Source organism: Dipodomys spectabilis, unplaced genomic scaffold (genome assembly GCF_019054845.1).
Source record: "Dipodomys spectabilis isolate Male_0828 unplaced genomic scaffold, ASM1905484v1 ptg000228l, whole genome shotgun sequence".
Classification (NCBI taxonomy): domain Eukaryota; kingdom Metazoa; phylum Chordata; class Mammalia; order Rodentia; family Heteromyidae; genus Dipodomys; species Dipodomys spectabilis.
This window is the reverse complement of record NW_024870905.1, coordinates 3,847,986-3,866,369: the sequence shown is the minus strand read 5'-3', so window position 1 is coordinate 3,866,369 and position 18,384 is coordinate 3,847,986. Positions and strand designations below refer to the sequence as shown.

At 35.2% G+C, this 18,384-nt stretch overlaps 1 non-coding gene across 1 annotated transcript; it reads left to right on the top strand.

The window, feature by feature from the left end:
• Positions 1 to 7,251: 7,251 nt before the first annotated feature.
• Positions 7,252 to 7,358, top strand: LOC122123477. Its single transcript, XR_006150408.1, has one exon. It is a non-coding gene; the product is annotated as a U6 spliceosomal RNA (small nuclear RNA).
• Positions 7,359 to 18,384: the final 11,026 nt, after the last annotated feature.

The window sequence follows — 18,384 nt, the reverse complement described above, 5'->3', positions numbered from 1 at the left end:
TTGGGTGCTGTTTCTTGGCCTTTATTGTGGTCTTGTTGGTTTACTCTGTGTAGGACATCTTTAAAATTCTTTTATAGGGCTGGTTTGGTGGGGATATATTGTTTCAATTTTTGTTTGCTATGGAAGGGTTTTATTTGACCTCCGATTACTAAGGAGAGTATAGCTGGATAAAATATTCTTGGTTGATAGTTGTTTGTCTTTAGGGCATGGCTTACACCATTCTAGGCTCTTCTTGCTTTGATTGTCTCTGCTGAGAAATCTGAGGTGATTCTAATTGATTTCCCTTTATAGGTGATTGATATTTTCTCCATGACAACTTTAAGGATCTTTTCCTTGTTCTGAATTAATCCTTTGTGCATTATAATGTGACAATGGGATATCTTGTTCTGGTCTAGTCTATTGGGAGTTCTAAAAGCTTCTTGTATCTGAATAGACCTATCTTTTTGCATGTTTGGGAAGTTGTCTGCTAGGATCCTGTTAAACAAATTTCCTAGACCATTGACTTCTGGCTCTAGGTGTTCCTCTACACCCATTATCCTCAGATTAGGCCTTCTAATGGTGTCTTCCAAGGGTTGAATGTTGAATAGATCTATGATATTTCTTGGATTTGTCTTGGATGGTTGTATGTTCTTTCTCTATAATATCTAGGCTGTCTTCTATCCTCAGAATTCAATCTTCTGCATGGCCTATCCTACTATCCAGACTTTCTACTTTTTTTTTCTTTTCCTTTGAGTTGGTCAGTTTTTATGGCTTCTAATTCTTTGATGGATCTTTGTTTTAGATCTTGTATGAAATTCTTTCCTTCCTTAATTTGGTGTTCAGGGTTTATTCTCAAATCACTTGGTGGATTGGTTATGGTTTCCTGGGACTCCCATTCCTTCTGTTGGGATCCATTCAGCATTCCCTTTGTGTACTCCCTGACTTCTATCAGCTCTCTGTTTATGGATTCCATGAATGCCTCTTTTGATCTTTGTCTATGCTCATCCCATTCTTGCAATTCCTTTATTACTCTTTGATTAGTTTCCTCACGTTCATGCAATTCCTGTAGTTCTCTTTGACTGATCTCAGCCTACTCACACAATTCCTTTATTTCTCTTTGAGTGTTCACAAGCTGCTCATGCAATTCTTTTATCTATCTTTGAGTAGCTTCCTCACACCTATGAGCTTCCTGTTTTGACCTTTGGTTTGCCTCCTCTCTCTCTATCATGCTCACACAGAGTCCTTTGCAGATTTTCAATTTTTTATTTACCATGTTTACCATTAGTGTTTGTAGAGCTTTTTGGGAGCTCTCCTCTGGATTATTCATTATCTGTTCTGTCCATGATTATCATGAGTGGGAGTTGAGATACCCGGACTTGCCATTTTTCTTGTATTTTTCTGGTTTATTCTGCCCTTTGGGATGAGAGTAACACCAGTTTTTTGCTAGAAAACTATCATAAGGCAAGCATCAACAAAGTCTGTAGTTGCACAGTCAAAAGCCTGCAGATGTAATCTAGTTCAACAGATATGTATTTCAACATCAAACAAGTATGTATTAATAGGCTATGAACCGCAAAGAAGAATTTGGCAAACCAGAAATTATTAAGTTTAGTGAGAGGTGTGGATATAAATAAGAATAGAGGGATGTGGAAAGGTAGAGGGAAATAGGTTCAATAGAATGATAGTAGAGACTGGGAAAAAAAGAAAGAGAAAAAGAGACAAGCAAAAATAGTGAAACAAAAATTAAAAATTAAAAAGTGAAACACTGAAGAATGATGCAAATTAAAAACGCAATATTCAGAGAAGGACGGGAATAGGATAAGAGAAGGGGAGGGATAGAAAGGAGACATGAAAAGTTAAAAAATAAGAATGCGTAAAATTTTATATAGGTATATAGAGGTAGTATGGCTATTAAGGAATTTAATTCTAAGAGGTTTTGAATTCAGTAATAAACTTCTGGATTAAGTTGTACAAGGGGGGATAACGTCTAATAATCGACTACAGGTATATCTGAGAATGAGGAGAACAGCAATTAAATCACGCAAAGAAGAATGAATGAGAAGAAAAAGTGAAAAGAATGAGAAAGAAAGGAGAAAAGGGTCAAAAGGTCAGTAGAGTTAAACAAAAATGAAAAAAAGCACACACATACATATACCCCTAAAATAAAAATTAGAAGAGGAAGAGAAAAAGTTAATAGAAAACAATTTTTAAAGTTAAATATTAAAAATTTTCTTACTAGAGACCCAGAAAAACAAAAAAATAAAAAAAAGGTTGGACAAACTGGATTGCATGCAATTGCAGAGCTTCTGCCTGGCAAAGGACATAGCTAGCAAGATCAATAGAAATCCCACGGATTGGGAGAAGATCTTCACTAGCCATACAACAGATAAGGGACTCATATCTAAAATATACTTGGAACTCAAAAAATTAAATCCCCCCCAACAGCAAATCCTCAAAGAAACAACTGCCCAATAAATAAGTGGGCGAAAGGCTTAAAGAGAAACTTCTCTGAAGAAGAAAGAAGGATGGCCAATAGACACACGAAGAAACGCTCAACCTCCCTAGCCATAAAAGAAATGCAAATCAAAACAACACTAAGATACCACCTCACACCAGTTAGAATGGCAAAAATCAAGAACTCTAAAAACAACAGATGCTGGAGGGGATGTAGACAGAAGGGAACCTTAATTCATTGTTGGTGGGACTGTAAACTTGTTCAACCACTTTGGAAAGTAGTATGGAGGTTTCAAAAAAGACTTCACATAGAGCTCCCCTATGATCCAGCAATCCCACTTTTGGGCATTTACCCAAATCTTTACAAACAAGACCACACTAAACCTACCAGCACAACTTTGTTTACTGCAGCATTATTTACTATAGCTAAGATATGGAACCAACCCAGATGCCCCTCAGTAGATGAATGGATCAAGAAAATGTGGTATATATACACACTGGAATTCTATGCCTCCATTTGAAAGAATGACATTGGCCCCATTTTTTAGGAAATGGAAAGACTTGGAAAAAATTATATTAAGTGAAGTAAGCCTAGCCCAAAGAAACATAGATCCCATGGTTTCCCTTATTTGCAATAGTTAGTATATGTATCAGTCAAGCAGAAAAGGTCAGATAAGTGATGTTAGGAAAATGAACCCTAAGATATGTATTTAAATGTTTTTTTTCTTTCATGCATTTGTGTCTATTGCATTTATAAGATTATTTCTTTGTTGCTTTGTATGTCCCTCCCCCACATTATAACCCCTGCTTTCAATGTATTTGATGTCGGTATAATTTGTGAAGGGGAAGGGGAAAACAAGTCATTTATATAAGGATACAGGTGGACCTGTTGCAACAATGAGAAGTACAAGTTGTCATGTCGAAAGCGAACTTTACAACTTTGGTGGGGGGGTCGGGGCAGGATTTGGTGACGGGGCAGGGGGAGGCTTGGAAGGGATCGGAAGGGGAAACAAAGGAGGTGGCTACAATGCTTGATAAGAAATGTACTCATTATCTTGCCCACGTAATTGTAACCCCTTTGTAAAGTTTTTTCACAATTAAAAAAAATTAATTAAAGGTACCAAAAGAGTTCTTTGCTTTTTTGGGTGAGATGGGAAGATCCTGTATTTCCCTTGTGTCCATATCCAGTCTCTTTTTGGAGTCTCTGGTCTGCTTGTGGTGTTTTATTTTCCTGTAACTTTATTGTTTTCTTAAGTCAGGTTGTTTGAGTAGGCAGAAAAATGCTTTGCTTTACCCAGGATATTGTCATCCTCCTTCCAGGCTAGTTCAGTGGGAGGGATATCTACTTTGAATATCCCAAAAGAGGATGATGGCTGTTTCTTCTACTTTGGAGATGCTGTGATGGGGCTAGGTTCTGGGTAGTGTTGAGGCCTTTCATCGAACAGTAGCTTTGCTCTGAGGGGCTAGCTTCTGAGGTAGTCACAGAGCCCAGCCAGGAGCCATTCTCAGGGTTTACTGTTACTGAATTTCAATTGATTGTCTAGACTGTTGTAGGGAGGGGCAGTCTGTGGCTCTGTTTATCCAGTGAAGAAAGCCGCTCCTGGGGCTGTTGCAGGCCTGGGCTGGGTGAATTTTCCCTGGGTGGAGCTGAGCCTGGAAGTTCAGGTTAGATTCCTGTGAACTGCTAAATGACTTTTTGTTTTCATCCAAGGACTGAGTTGGAGCTAGCTGCACAGCCAGGCCTTTGCCAGTATCACAGAGGGAGATCTCCTGTAGTGGGCAGGGAGGGGTAGCCTTCCCATCTCTGTTCCCTGAGAACGAGTGAGGAAGTCAGGCTCCTACTCACACAGGAGTCTGGTTCCTGGTTCATCTCTGGGCCTGTGGTCTGAAAGAAGAAGATGTCTGCTCCTTGTCAGTTCTTGCTGGTGTTGAGTAGAATCCTCTTGCTTACTGTGTCTGGTGCCTTTGTCCTAGACTCTCTGTGTTGCAGGTATGGTGGCTCCGGCCACGACCGCCCCTGCCACATTCGCAAACATGGCTGTTGGCAAGTGCTCAGATTTGTCTCCTTGCCTGGATTTTTCCTCTCTGGCCTAACACTCTGTACTGTGGTTGCACACTTGGTGTGATTCTCTGGCTTAGGACTCTTCACTGGAGCACTGAAACTGCTTTCTATGTGATAGCTTGTTTAGCTTCCAGCTTCTCCTCAGCTATCTTCCCGGAACCCTAAATTTAAATTTTAAATGACAAATTCTTTTCAAATCCTTTCACTCGGGAAGAGGTATGGATAGATAAGTGATATGGGCAGAATAAGAATTATTCATAAGGTTCTAAATGGATGTTTACCTAGTTTTCTCTCAGCTGGATCATAGAATACAGGCTGTCCTAATTGGAAAAGTTAGCCTTCCGAGGTTTTCTGCATATAAACACTCCATCAACATTTTGACTACCAAGGTATTAGTACCTGGTCACTTGTTTTATTTTTTTTTTTGTCGGTCATGCAGGCTGAATTCTGGGCCCTGGCACTGTCCCTCACCTTTTTAGCTCAAGGCTAGTGCTCTGCCACTTGAGCCACCGTGCAGCTTCTGGCTCTTTTCTGCTTATGTGGTCCCGAGGAATCGAGCCCAAGGCCTGATGCATGCAAGGCAAGCACTCTACCACTGAGCCAACCTTCCAGCCCCTCCATCAACATTTTATTAGAGAATTATTCAAGATTAGCTATATGTTGATTGATAGTGACTGATCATGAGAGAAAGTTGAGGGAAAACCATCTACACTTCAGTGAGGTTCTGATATGTGCTTCACAAAATGTTATGAAAGCTCTACATGAGAAATCTAGCAGCTGCATTTCTAAAAAGTCCTTGGGTTGTTACATTTTCTGATATTGTCTCAATTCAAATACTTCTCCTTGGAGTTCCGTACTATTTCAATGATGCTGTATTAGTTCCTCATTACAATTTGCAGACTGGTCTTTTTGATGAAATTTGTGCTTTTCAAAATTGCTCTCCAAATTCCATCCACAAACTGCATACAAAATTTATCTGAAATAATTTGTATCTGTTTATAGTGCGTATACTTTTAGCTTTCATTACACATATAGAATGTAGTAAAAATTCTCATAGCAATTATACTGCACTAGCTTGTGGGCAGATTCTAATGTAAATAATATACTGTGTTCATGTAGAGTTTTTGAGTATCCAAAGTAATAAGCCTGGGGTTCTAAAACCAATACCTTACTTATATTGAGTGACAAATACATCGTCATATAAGCAGAGAAGTTTTCCTTGTATCTTTTTAACATATATTTTTATTATAAATACTGTACAGACGGGTTACAGTTACGTAAGTAAGGTAATGAGTACATTTCTTATTGAGCATTGCAACCCCCTCCTTTGTTTTTCCCTTACCATCCCTTCCCTTCAAACCTCTCCACCTCCCCCCTTCACCCATCCTCTGGTAGAGTGTCTTGTATATTTCATTGTTACATAGGTCAACCAGTATCCTTATATCTTAAATGAAGAAATGCTGGCTTGATTTATGCTGATTCTACCTGTGTAGACACATCTAAAATCACTGGGCAAGTCCAAGAGCATATAAATGCCATCATTTTTTTTGTCAGTTGGTATAATTGTGTTCTACACATTTATTGACAGGTTACAAATTATTCTCAAACTTTAAAACATTAAAAATACTTTCTTTTTTTTTCTTGTTTTCTTGGCCAGGAAATCAGCAAGACCTCAGTCAGTATTTCTCACATAGGAATTTTCATATGGGTTAGTTAAATGTATATGTAGAGTCCAGTTTTCTGAGGACTCACTCATGTGCCTAGGAATTCATGCTGGTTTTTGGAAAAAGAGCTCAAGTAAGGATGCCATTTAAACCCTTATTACTTTACTCTTTACCAGGGTATTCTCCTGCTACTTTGGTTGTTGAGAGTGTCTACAAGAGTAAGCATTACCTGAGGAGCAGGGAGACACCATATGAATTATACTTACTGAGGTTTCCAAGTGACTTGCTATCACTTGTACTGCATTTTGTAAGTCAAATCTCTCTAAAACTACCTGTTTTAAGAGATAAGAGGAATGGTAAATGAACTCTTAGGGACAAATACATCTTCAATATATATTGTTCCAAGTATTCCGTTTAAGTCATATTCAATAACTGGTGAAAATTGTGTTGGCTGTAATTATGTGTCTTTCTCCATGTCTGCATGTATACATGTGTATATGTATGTGTGTGAATAGAAACATACATGTGTACATCATAGCTTATATCATCATTTATTCCTTGCTAATAAATAAAGTAAGGAATTCCTAAAGTTTTAACAGAAACTGTGTAGTTAAAATCTTAACTCTTCACTCTGCTTCTTTACACAAAGACTTTGCAAATTTTCATTAATAAAGTTTTCATAAACTCTGAAATGTACATACTTAGTACTTAATGTCTGCTACCAAAAATCTTAAATACTTTACAGAAAAGTTTTAGACCTGCCAAACAGTCCTATTTTTGGCATATATAAGCAAAATCCCAAAATTAAGCATATTTAAAACATTAAAACTTAAGAGTTGCTGCAATGTTCATTTTGACAGGTGCCTTGTATAGAATAATTGAATTCTTCCTCCTACACATCTCTTGAACTACAAATATCAGGAATTATTTTGTTTTTGGCATGTCTATATTGATTTTATTCTTAAATGTGTGCTTATGTAAGAAATACATGATTCTAAAATTTCACAACTATTCTTTTGAACTTACTTTTTATTGAATTGTCTAGTTTAATAAAATCAATAAAAATTATACTTTCTATATAATAAATGTACTGTGCTCAATTTAGCATAACATACACTAACATTGGAATGATACAGAGAAGATTAGCATGCACCCTGCACAAGGATGACATACAAATTCTTGGAGCGTTCCACATTTTTACAACAACAGCTGCTGAAAGGTATGTGGCAACAAAGGAACCATACTGCCTTCTTGGTGGGAGTGTAAACTTGTTCAACTACTTTGGAAAGCAGTATGGAGGTTCCTCAGAAGAATCCACATAAACCTCCCCTATGACACAGTAATCCCACTTTTGGGGATTTACTCAAATGATCATAAACAAGACCATACTAAAACTACCAACACAACGATAGTTATTGAAACATTATTTACGATAGCTAAGATTTGGAACCAAACCAGATGCACCCATTAGATGAATGGATCAAGAAAATGTGGTATATATACACATTGGAATTCTATGCCTCCATCAGAAAGAATGACATCTCCCAATTTGTTAGGAAATGGAAAAAAAAATATTGAGTGAAGTAAGCCAAGTCCAAAGAAACATAGGTCTCATGATTTCCCTTATTTTCAATAACGAATTTATGTCTGGGATAAGCAGAAAATTTCAAAAGATATGTGAATATAACCAGATCAGATGATGTTAAAGAAATTGAACCCCAAGATAGGGACACTAGTGGTTTTTTGTTTCTTGCTATTGTTTCTAATGTACTTATAATGTGCGATGTCATTTTTTTTTTTTTGTTTCTCTGTATGTTTCTCCCAATGCTATAACCCCTGTTTTCTCTGTATTTGAAGTTGGTGCACTTACATCTTGTATGTATGCTTCTCTAATTTGGGGAGGGGAAGGGAAAAAATGCTCAAATAGGGATACAGGTTGACCTATTGTAACAATGAGATGTACAAGACACAATGTTGAAAAATGAACTTTACAATTTAGGCAGAGGAAGGAAGGGTAAGGGGAGTGTACTTGTGGAGGTGGGAGGGAAGGGATGATAGGGGAAATATAAAGGAGAAGGTAACAATGCTTGTTAGGAAGCGTTCGAGTTTCCTTGTACTTGTAAATGTGACCCCTCTGCACAGTATTATTACAAAAAAAACATACAAAATGTTCTGAGATGGAAGAGTTTATTTCCTCTATTTTGCCCATATAATATCGTTAACAAAGAAATTAATGCAGAACACTGATATGAAGGTAATTTGAATAAATGTGTGTGTGTGTGTGTGTGTGTGTGTGTGTGTGTGTGCGGCAGCACGCAAGCGAACACACACGTGCATGCGAACACACGCCATGCATGTATATTGGTGTGCTCAGAGTTTAAAATCGGGGCTTCAAGGTCTTGTTAGGCCTTTCCTGTCTAGATTGGTGAGCTACTATATAAGCTACACCTCAATTCCTGGCTCTTTGCTACTTCATTAAACATTTTGAAAAATAATTTCATGAAGGTTTTTTTTTTTTTTTTTTTTTTTTGGCGCTGATTGGTTCCCAAATGTTATCCACATATCTCAGTCTCCTGAGCAAATATTCAGAGTAGATAGGATTATAGGTGTGACCAGCCAGCACAAGGCTTTTAGAATAATTTTAAAAGTAAAAGAAAATTTATTTCATGGAGGCCTGTTTTATCATCTAATTTGAAAGACTTTTGGAGTGATTATATGCCAATTTAATTCATTTGGAGATTAAAAGATAGTAATTGATGATATTTAAAAGTTTTAGTACTTTTTAAAAAAGAAACTGGAACTGTGGGACAGAAGAAATTTGGCTGTCTTCAGACCTCAATTTGTAAGCTCAGCTCTGTGCATGATAACCCAATGTCACCAACACAGTCTGTATTGAAGACAAAATGTGACAAAAACGATCACTATGGGCAATATTTGCTAGGCTGTTATTTCCTGGACAATATGAATATTGAATTGAGAGTGTAAGAGAATGGAGAGATTTTACCCACCTTCTTGGTATTGCTGAAAGACTTTTGGAAACTGATTCATTTCCTTCCTCACTGTGTGTGTCTTTGGGCCATGCACTTACTGTCTTTAACTACAATTTTTCCCAACGCTACAATGGTAATAACATTAGCATTATAGCAAATGTTATCTTAAGAATTAAGAGAATAAAACTTGTGAAAAACTTAACATAAACCTATGAATGAGCTTTGAGTTTAGCCAGCATTCTTTTTTAAATACTAAATAGAATGTGATAAGTAGTACAGAAACCATTACATGTAGTGTGAGCAACCAGAAGTAATGTCTATTGACCATGCTCTGCTTCCAAGGAAGCCAGGTGGATAACTTCTTATGCTGTAAATCAAACTAGTTATCTTATGTCGTGATAGTGCAAAAATATCAGAGACAGAACGATGAATGAAGGTTGTAGACTGAGGTGAAATCCATATGAAAATGTGCAAAACTGATAAAACATCAAAGTATCTAAGCAGTATGTTGTGTTTTACATCATTTACGTTACATTGCAAAGATAAGGAAGACCTAGAAGAATAAATTGTCTTTTTGATATTCTATCATAGGTCCTTAGAAGGATGAACACTTTCCTCATCATCAGATGAGGGGAACTATATTTTTTGTTTGCTTCCTTCCATTTATTCTTCAATTTGAAATCTGAACTACATGAGACTGAAAGAAACCAAGTGAAATGAGTCATGCAGGCTTTGGTAAGAACAAAGTAAAATAAATAAAATATATATAGCCTTGTAAAAGGTCTAACTAAATTGAGTTATATAGTCTCAAGCATTAACAGAAAATGATTTAAAAAATATCATGTTATTAAAAATTAAAAATGTTAGGAGCTGCTTAATTTTTTTCCTTTCTACTACCTTGAATAAATTATTGATTTTCTATAGAGAGATTAAAGATGAGATTAACAAGAAACTTGATTAAAAATGAGCAAAATTTCTGAATAAACATGTTTTCCAAAAAGCCGTGAAAATCGCCTGTGGATTTTCAAATTTGTATTTAATACAACTTCTATGCTGGCTTAATGCTTTGTGAGGAGGTCATTAGAGAAATGTAATTCAAAATTACTATGATACTACTTCTTAACTGTTATAACTCTTATCAAAAATATCCAAGGAACCAGGTATGGTGGTAAAGACTGGTAATTCCAAGTGATTGGAGGTTGGAGTAAAAGTGTTTGAGTCTAAGGCCAGTCTTGATTACTGCACACAGTAAAAACCTGCCCTTTAAACAAACTCAAAAGGTAATAATGTTGGCTGGCTACACTGTGGAGAAAAGGAAATTTTCTACACTCTTGGTCAAAATACAGGTTAGTGTTCTCGTTGTAGAAAGTAGTATGCAGTTTTCTAAAGAAATCCAAAGTTGAAATAATCACACACAATCGTGTGATTATTTCTCTCTGGGTAACATAAACATATCTGTAGTTCATTGTTATTCACATTATTCACAACAACAGCCAAGATATAAATCGAAGTCCAGTGTTCACCTACAAACTAATAAAGCAACTGTGGTACATGCACAAATATCTTTTTCTGTTGATCCCTAAGTAATTTTTTATTGTTTTCTTGTTTCTATGTGATTAACCTCCAAATTAGAAATCCAGATATATAATTTAATTTAATCAATACTATGTATTGAATACTACTCTTTGCATTCTTCACACTAAGATCACCAAATATGATGAGTCTGAAATAATTAGTCTCTTTTTGACCTATGTTAATATTCTTTACAATGTGAGTGAAATGTTTAAAAAGTAGTATTTGTTTTAGCTTAATTGCTCTGATGAGAAAATATATGATATTATCAAAGCTTAAAAATGATTTGATTTAAAGTTTAGAATTCAGGAAATGGTTTTGACTACTTTGGTTACTGGAGCATTCACTACAACCTCATGAGACAATTTATATGGATGAAGCAAAAATACGACATTAGACATTTATGAATAAAAAATCGTCATTCTGGATATGTAGAGCTCCATATAAAACATAGAAAATTTAGCTTCTTAATACCTGAATATGGTAGTACATTTAATTGCAGGGTAAGTACTTGTTCTGAAAGGAGATAAAATTGCACTTATTTGAAATGTAAACCTAAGTATTTATTTGAATAAAAGACAATGATTAAAATATCACTCATTCAAGAAACAAGACGCACAATTAGTTGTTTTTCATGACAGTTATGTTCTCTAAACTTACTACAAATACTAGATTAGAAAACCTAATTCATTGCTTTGTAGGGAAATAGTAATTCCGTTTCTTAAATCCCATGACAATAACTTTTTCTCAAACAATTGCTAAGTAACTGTTTTATATTTTTTGTCATGGAATCTTATTCGAAAAATTTTTATTCATCAAGTTAAATAATTGGCAAACAATATAAATTATGCATGGACAAAGTTTATCTAACATGAGTTTTTTTTTTTTTTCCAGAGGACAGATCATGGCTCTCTTAATGAACACTAGAAGGCAGTGTGTTCTTTTTTAATTTTTAGTTATTTTGTTAATAGATATTAATTGTCAGAAATGACAATTCCACAATATATTTAATGTATTTGATTATACTCCCTCTATTTCCTTCTCATTGCTCTTTCCTCCAAAGATCTGTTTTTCACATAAAATCATATCTTTATATATACGCGTATAAACTAATTTGGAACATTTAAGCTAAACTGCAAGTTAATTCAAGATGTACAGTGAATTAATAGAATGAATAAAAACCTGAATATTTTTGTTAACTTTTGAATTGAGTTATCATTATTATTACGGTTAGGGTTAAGATCCCAAACAGAATTAGAAAATGGATTAGAGAAATAGAAAATTTAGGTTCATTACAGGATGACCCATTGCAAAAATGACACACACAAGACACTATGTTGAAAATGGAGGATGACCCATTGCAACAATGATACGCACAAGACACTATGTTGAAAATGAAGTTTACACCATGGGGAGGGAGGGGTATGAGAAGTGGGGAAGGATGGGATAGTGGGAGAACAAGAAAGAAGTGGGTCACTATGCTCAACAAGAAACGTACTCCTTACCTTACACATGTAACTAATCCCTCTTTAAAGCATCTTTTCAACAAAATAAAATTTTTTAAAAATAATGAAAAATAAAACCTGACAGGAAATAGAAAAACACTTAAAAATTTATGTTCAAAATGCAAGTAAAATTTAGACCTACACGCTGAGCAAGAGTTAGGATAAATATGAAAAAAGTGGCTTGCTATTAACATGATGATTTGGTTATACATAGGTTTAGGATTAGGCAAGGTGTGCCAGTTAGAGCGGGGTTAGGATGAGAAAAATATGTAAGACATTGTGTAAAAGGATTAGGCAAGGTGTGCCAGTTAGAGCGGGGTTAGGATGAGAAAAACATGTAAGACATTGTGTAAAACTGCCACATATTTTAAGAAGAATGAATGGTAAGAATGAATGAAAACCAGTCTGTGTTACTTTAAACATTCAGATATAATTTGGTTTAAAGTGTGAGATATTTTTGTTCAGGTTAGGGTTAGGGAAGGATAAGCTTTGGGGTAAATTTTAGTTTTCCAATAAGAAGTAGAAGCCAAAAAAAATGTGCGATTGAATAGAATCTAGAAAATTTTCCTTACATTAACCATTTGGTGTTAAATCAGAATGTGATTTGGATTAGGTTTCTGGTTAACCGGAGTTGAGGATAGAGTAAAGAAATGGGTTAAACTAGTGGCTCACGCCTATTATACTAGCTACTCAGGAAGCTGTTTTCTGAGGATCGCAGTTCAAAGGTAGCCCAGGCAGGAAAGTCCATGAGACTTTTATCTCAAATTAACCACCATAAAACACAAAAGCGGTGCTGTGGCTCAATTGGTAAAACGCACACCTTGAGCTAAAGAACTCAGGAATCATGCCCTGGCCCAGAGTGCAAGCCCCACGACCGACAAAAAGAAAAAAAAAGATGTTAAATATTAAGTAAAGCTGAAACTTTTTTTAGGAATTCAGGAAAAACTGGGATAATGGAAGTACAATGTATTTCATAAAATCAGGATTTGAGATCAATGGGTATAATGATTCCTGTTATGGAATAAAATACATTCAGAGTTAAGAGTGAAAAATCTGTAGGGTTTACAGGAAACCTGCAATTTATTTCAAGAATTACCAGGGGAATTTCAGTTAGGATTGCACAAAACGAGCATTTTTCATACATTTTAGAATTGGGATACGATTAGTGTCAGGGTTATGGTTAGGATTCCAGCCATGTTTAGGCTTAGAGTGAAGGAGAAAAAAAATGAGGGTCAAAATGAAGGTAAATTTTAATAGAAGCCTGGTAAGAATTAGAATGAATGTAAACTAGAGTATTGCTATTAATATTAGAATCTACTTACAATTAGGCTGATGGTTATTCTCAATGTTCCAGTTAAGAAAGATTAAGTTTTGGGTTAGAAAATGACTTAGATATTGGAAAAATTGAAACCTATGTTTGGAATGATGAGTGAAAACTAGTGTACTTATGTTAGTGTTAGTAATGTCATATAATTCGGATTAAGATTAGGGTCAGTGTTTTCTTCTGATTATATTTACTGTTACGAATAAGAAAGCTCTTAGTATAAAATTGTGTTCACTAACAAGTAGAAGCAAACATATGAGGCGGAATAGTAACTATAACATTATTATTATATTTATTTTTCAGTGATCATTCTTGTAGTGGTTAATAAGAGTTTTCCAGCCAGGTTTAGGTTGAGAGTTAGCGTTAAGTAATGGACTAGATGGTAAGTAAATCTGAAACTGTTTTCAGATACAGTGGTTCAGGAAAAGGTAGAATTAATGGAAACTACAGTATTTTTCCTGGTAAGAGAATTTGAGGACAAGTAATATAATGCTCATGTTAAGGAACAAGATAAGTTTCGATGTAGAGACAGAAAATTTGTGGGCATTAGGGCAAACTGAAACTCATTTCCAGAGTGAAAACTGGTGTATTCATTACAATGATTAAAAACTAGAGTATTTTTCTTAAACATTAGAATTGGATTATCATTAGGGTGAAAGTTAGGTTTTAGTTCCAGCTAGGCTTAGTGTAAGCATTAGGGAAATGGAAAATTTAGGGTCAAACAAAGTAAATCTTCGAATAACATGTAGAGTTATAATTAGGTTGAATGTGAAATAGAAAACTGGTAATAATATTAAGATTAGAGTATGATTAGGGTGAGGATTAGGGTTAGGGTTACAATAAAGACAAGACAATGAGTGAAACGACAAACTATTTTTAGATAGATGAGTTGAAGTTAGTATGAACAAAAACTAATGTATTTGTGTGGCTTTTAGACTCCAAAGGCCATTAGTTCTAGGTTTAGGTTTATTTTCCTGATTCAGTTTAGGATTAGGGTTAGGGAATGAAAAGCTTTAAGGTAAAACTGAGTTTCTACTAACACTTTCAAGTAAACTAAGTGCGAAATTTAACAAAATTACATATTTTCCCTAATTTTCCTATTCAGGGTTCAATAGGGTTAAATTTAGAGTTAGGTTTCTAGTAAGGTTTAGATATATAGTTAGGGTTTGGAAGGAGAGTAGATTTTAAATAAACTCGCAGCTTTTTTTTGGATATACAGTTCAGTAAAAGTTAAGATCAATGGAAACTATGGTATCTTTCATGATATGAGGATTTGAGGTTAATGATTCCTAATAGGGAACAAGATAGATTTCAGCGTCCACGTTAGGGAATCTGTAGGATTTGGAGCAAATTTCAAACCATTTCAAAGACAATGGGTATCTGTAAGGATGTATCTAAACTCGATTAATTTCCATTAATTTTAGGATTGGGTTACTATTATCATCAAGGTTACTCTTAGGGTTCTGACCAGGATTAAAGTTAAGATTAGGGAAATGGAAGGTTGAGAACTTGAGTGACTTACTTTATTTGTGTATATATACGCACTATTCTAAGGCTTTAACTCAAGGCTTGGGTTCTGTTCCTGAGCTTTATGCTGTAGGCTACAAGCCACGAATCCACTTCTAGCTTTCTTTGGCAGTGAATTGGAGACAAGAATCGCACAGAGATGGAAAGGGATGGGAAGAGGAAACAAAGGAGAAGGCAATTCTTGATAAGAAATGTACTCATTACATTGCCCATGTAATTGCAAACCCTCTGTACGGTATTTTCCCAATAAAAAAAAGAGAAAATGTGATATATATGTATATTTATGTATATATATGTGTATATATATGCGTGTGTGTGTATATATATATAATGGAATTCTATGCCTCTGTCAGAAAAATGACATCGTCCATTTGTAAGGAAATGGAAAGATGTGAAAAAAATTATATTAAGTGAAATATGCCAGGCCCAAATAAACATAGGTCCCCTAGTTTCCTTTACTTGTAGTAACTAGTACATGGTACCGTATGACCATATAAGATGATGTTAATTGAAATGAACCCCAAAAAATAGGGACACAACTGATTTTTTATTCCATGAGATTCTTATGTCTATATAATCCCCAAAATAAAGTTGGAAGGGGACCTACGGTTCATGTATGGAGCACCACCCATTAGGGAAAAAGCTTAAGTGAGAAGGTAAGATCCTGAGTTTAAACCACATTATCAGCACTTAAAATAGTTGATTTCTTTTCCTTGGGGTTTTTATTAAATTCCTCAGAAAATAATCAACATTGAATTTATGTTTAACATTACTATTAAAATCTAGTTACATTTATTGATGTTATTCTCTGTTTTTGTAAATTTTATTTACACCTTAATATCCAGTAATGGAAAGAGGTGACTATTGTTTCACAAGTTTTTATGGCAGTTGAATATGTGGATGATAGATGCATACAAGGAATTTGGATTGAAAATATATATGTGCAAGCTCTTTACATAAAGAAATGATAATTGAAAAAGCTCTGGGCATGTATGAAATAAACTAAAGAAACAGCAAGGGAAGATAAGGTATGATTCTGGAAAACACACAATTTTAAAAGAAAAAAAACAAGTAAATTATGAAGCTTTTAGTAAGAACTTTGTAACACACACACATTTTATTCCTTATTTCTACTGTAAGGCATTTCAGCAAATTTTATTTTACAAAGTTAAACATGATTGACAATTAATATTAACTGGTCTCTGTGTCAGGTAAGGAATTATTCTAGCCAGTTGCCAGGGGTTCATGCTTATAATCCTAGCTACTCAGAGGGCTGAGATCTCTAGATCCTAGTTCAAAGCCAAGTTGAATAGGAAAGTTGGTGAGACTTTTCTGTTCAATTAACCACCAGATAAGTGGAAGGTTCACTGTGGCTCAAAGTGCAAGCACTAGCCTTGAGTAATAAATTTCAGAGACAGAACCTAGGCCCAGAGATTTATCTCTCTGAAATTATTCTTAAAATACTTGTTCTCAGGATTTCTTTAACTTGTCTAGAAAAATGTTGTAAACTTAGGGATTTTTTTATTTCATGTTACCATCATTGATTTTTAGGATGTGCAGAGAAAAATTATTTATAGTCAGAACTGGTTTGTATTGCTTTGCATTACACTTTCCCTCTACACCCAGAGATCAGCTGGAAAGAAGATGGCCAAATCCTGGTGGTTGGAAATGAAGATACATATGTGTTCTTTGAGCAAAGAAATAAACTTATGAAATGGTAGCCTTTATATATAACACCTTAATAGTAACTCTAAAATTAATGCTATTACTATTATTATTTTTTGTCAGTTGTGGGGTTTGAGCTCTGGGTCTGGGAATTGTCCCTCAGCTCTTCAGCTCAAGTCTAGCATTCTACCACTTGAGCAACAGTGCCACTTCACATTTTCTGAACCTTTAATTGGAGATAAGGGTCTCACAGACTTTCTTCCCTGGACTGGCTTTGAGCAGAGACTCTCAGTTCTCAGACTCTTTAATAGCTAGAATTATAGGTCTGAGCCACTGGCCCCCGGCAGTAAAATTATTTTGTAAAAGAAAAAAAAAAACCCACGATTGTATCCTTAAAAAATTGCAATCTAGAAATGTATTTGTAATGTTAGTTGTGTCAAGTCACCAAAGGCAGCAATCATTTTTAGATCGCACTATGTCCTGTCTAATGCCAGATAATATTTCATTAATTTATTTTACTTTTTCCTAACAAAGTTAATAATGAATGGCTACAGTAAAATTTTCTAGTGAGCATCAACATTTCTTCAACATATTTATTTCAACAAACAGCATTTTGCATTTGGTTGTTGTTGTTGTTTAATTTTGCCAGCGGTGGGGCTTGAAATTAGGGCCTGTGCCCTCTTCCTGAGCTTCTTTGATCCAGACTAGCACTCTACCAATTGAGCCACAGTACCAATTCCAATTTTTCTGCTTATGTCATACTGAGGAATCAAATCAAGTGCTTCATGCATGCGAGGCCAGCACTCTACCACTAACCACATTCCCAGTTATTGGGACTTTTGTTGTTGTTGTTGTTGTTGTTTTTGTTGTTTTAAAATAGCATTTTACTATGTGTCCTTCTATTGGCCTAAAACATAGGCTGGTCTCAAGCTAACTTCTAAAGCATCCTCTAAAGTTCAGAGATTACAAACATTGACCACCATATTCGGCTCAGGATTCATGGTGAGAGAATACTCTTTCAGATATAGAAAGAGTTATTCTGTCTTCCTTGGACTCAATGGATTTTGCATTCAGCATTTTAATCAAATTCTGTCCTGGTGTGTTTCCACTTCTAGATCAATAGAAATATTTCAGGTTCTGAACTTGAAGCTGATCCATGCCATCCAACAGCATCACATTCTTGTGAATAGCACTAGCTGGCCTCATGAGCATAGCAGCCAGCTGGAGCTCAGCTATTTGATGGCCTTGAGCTCCAAAAATGCAATAATTTCTGTGCACAGACTGAAAACTGTCATAGGTAATTTTGATTTATTCCATTCTAATATCAGCTAAATTCTATTCTCAGCTTTGTATGCTTTAAAATCTCTTAAATATTAATTACTATTTTCCTACATTCTCAAAAGTAACATCTATGTCTTACTCTAAAAATTCATTTAAACATGCAAAAATATTAATATAGTTGCTGTCCACCTATGGCTCATATTTTAAAACCTGGCTACTTTAGAGGAAGAATCGGAGGATCCTGGTTTAAAGCTGCCTATGCAGAAAAATCTGAGATATTTCTCCAATTGAGAAACCAAAATCTAAAAGTGGCTCTCATGGTAGAGTGTCAGCTTTGCACAAAAAGACTAAACAGGAATAT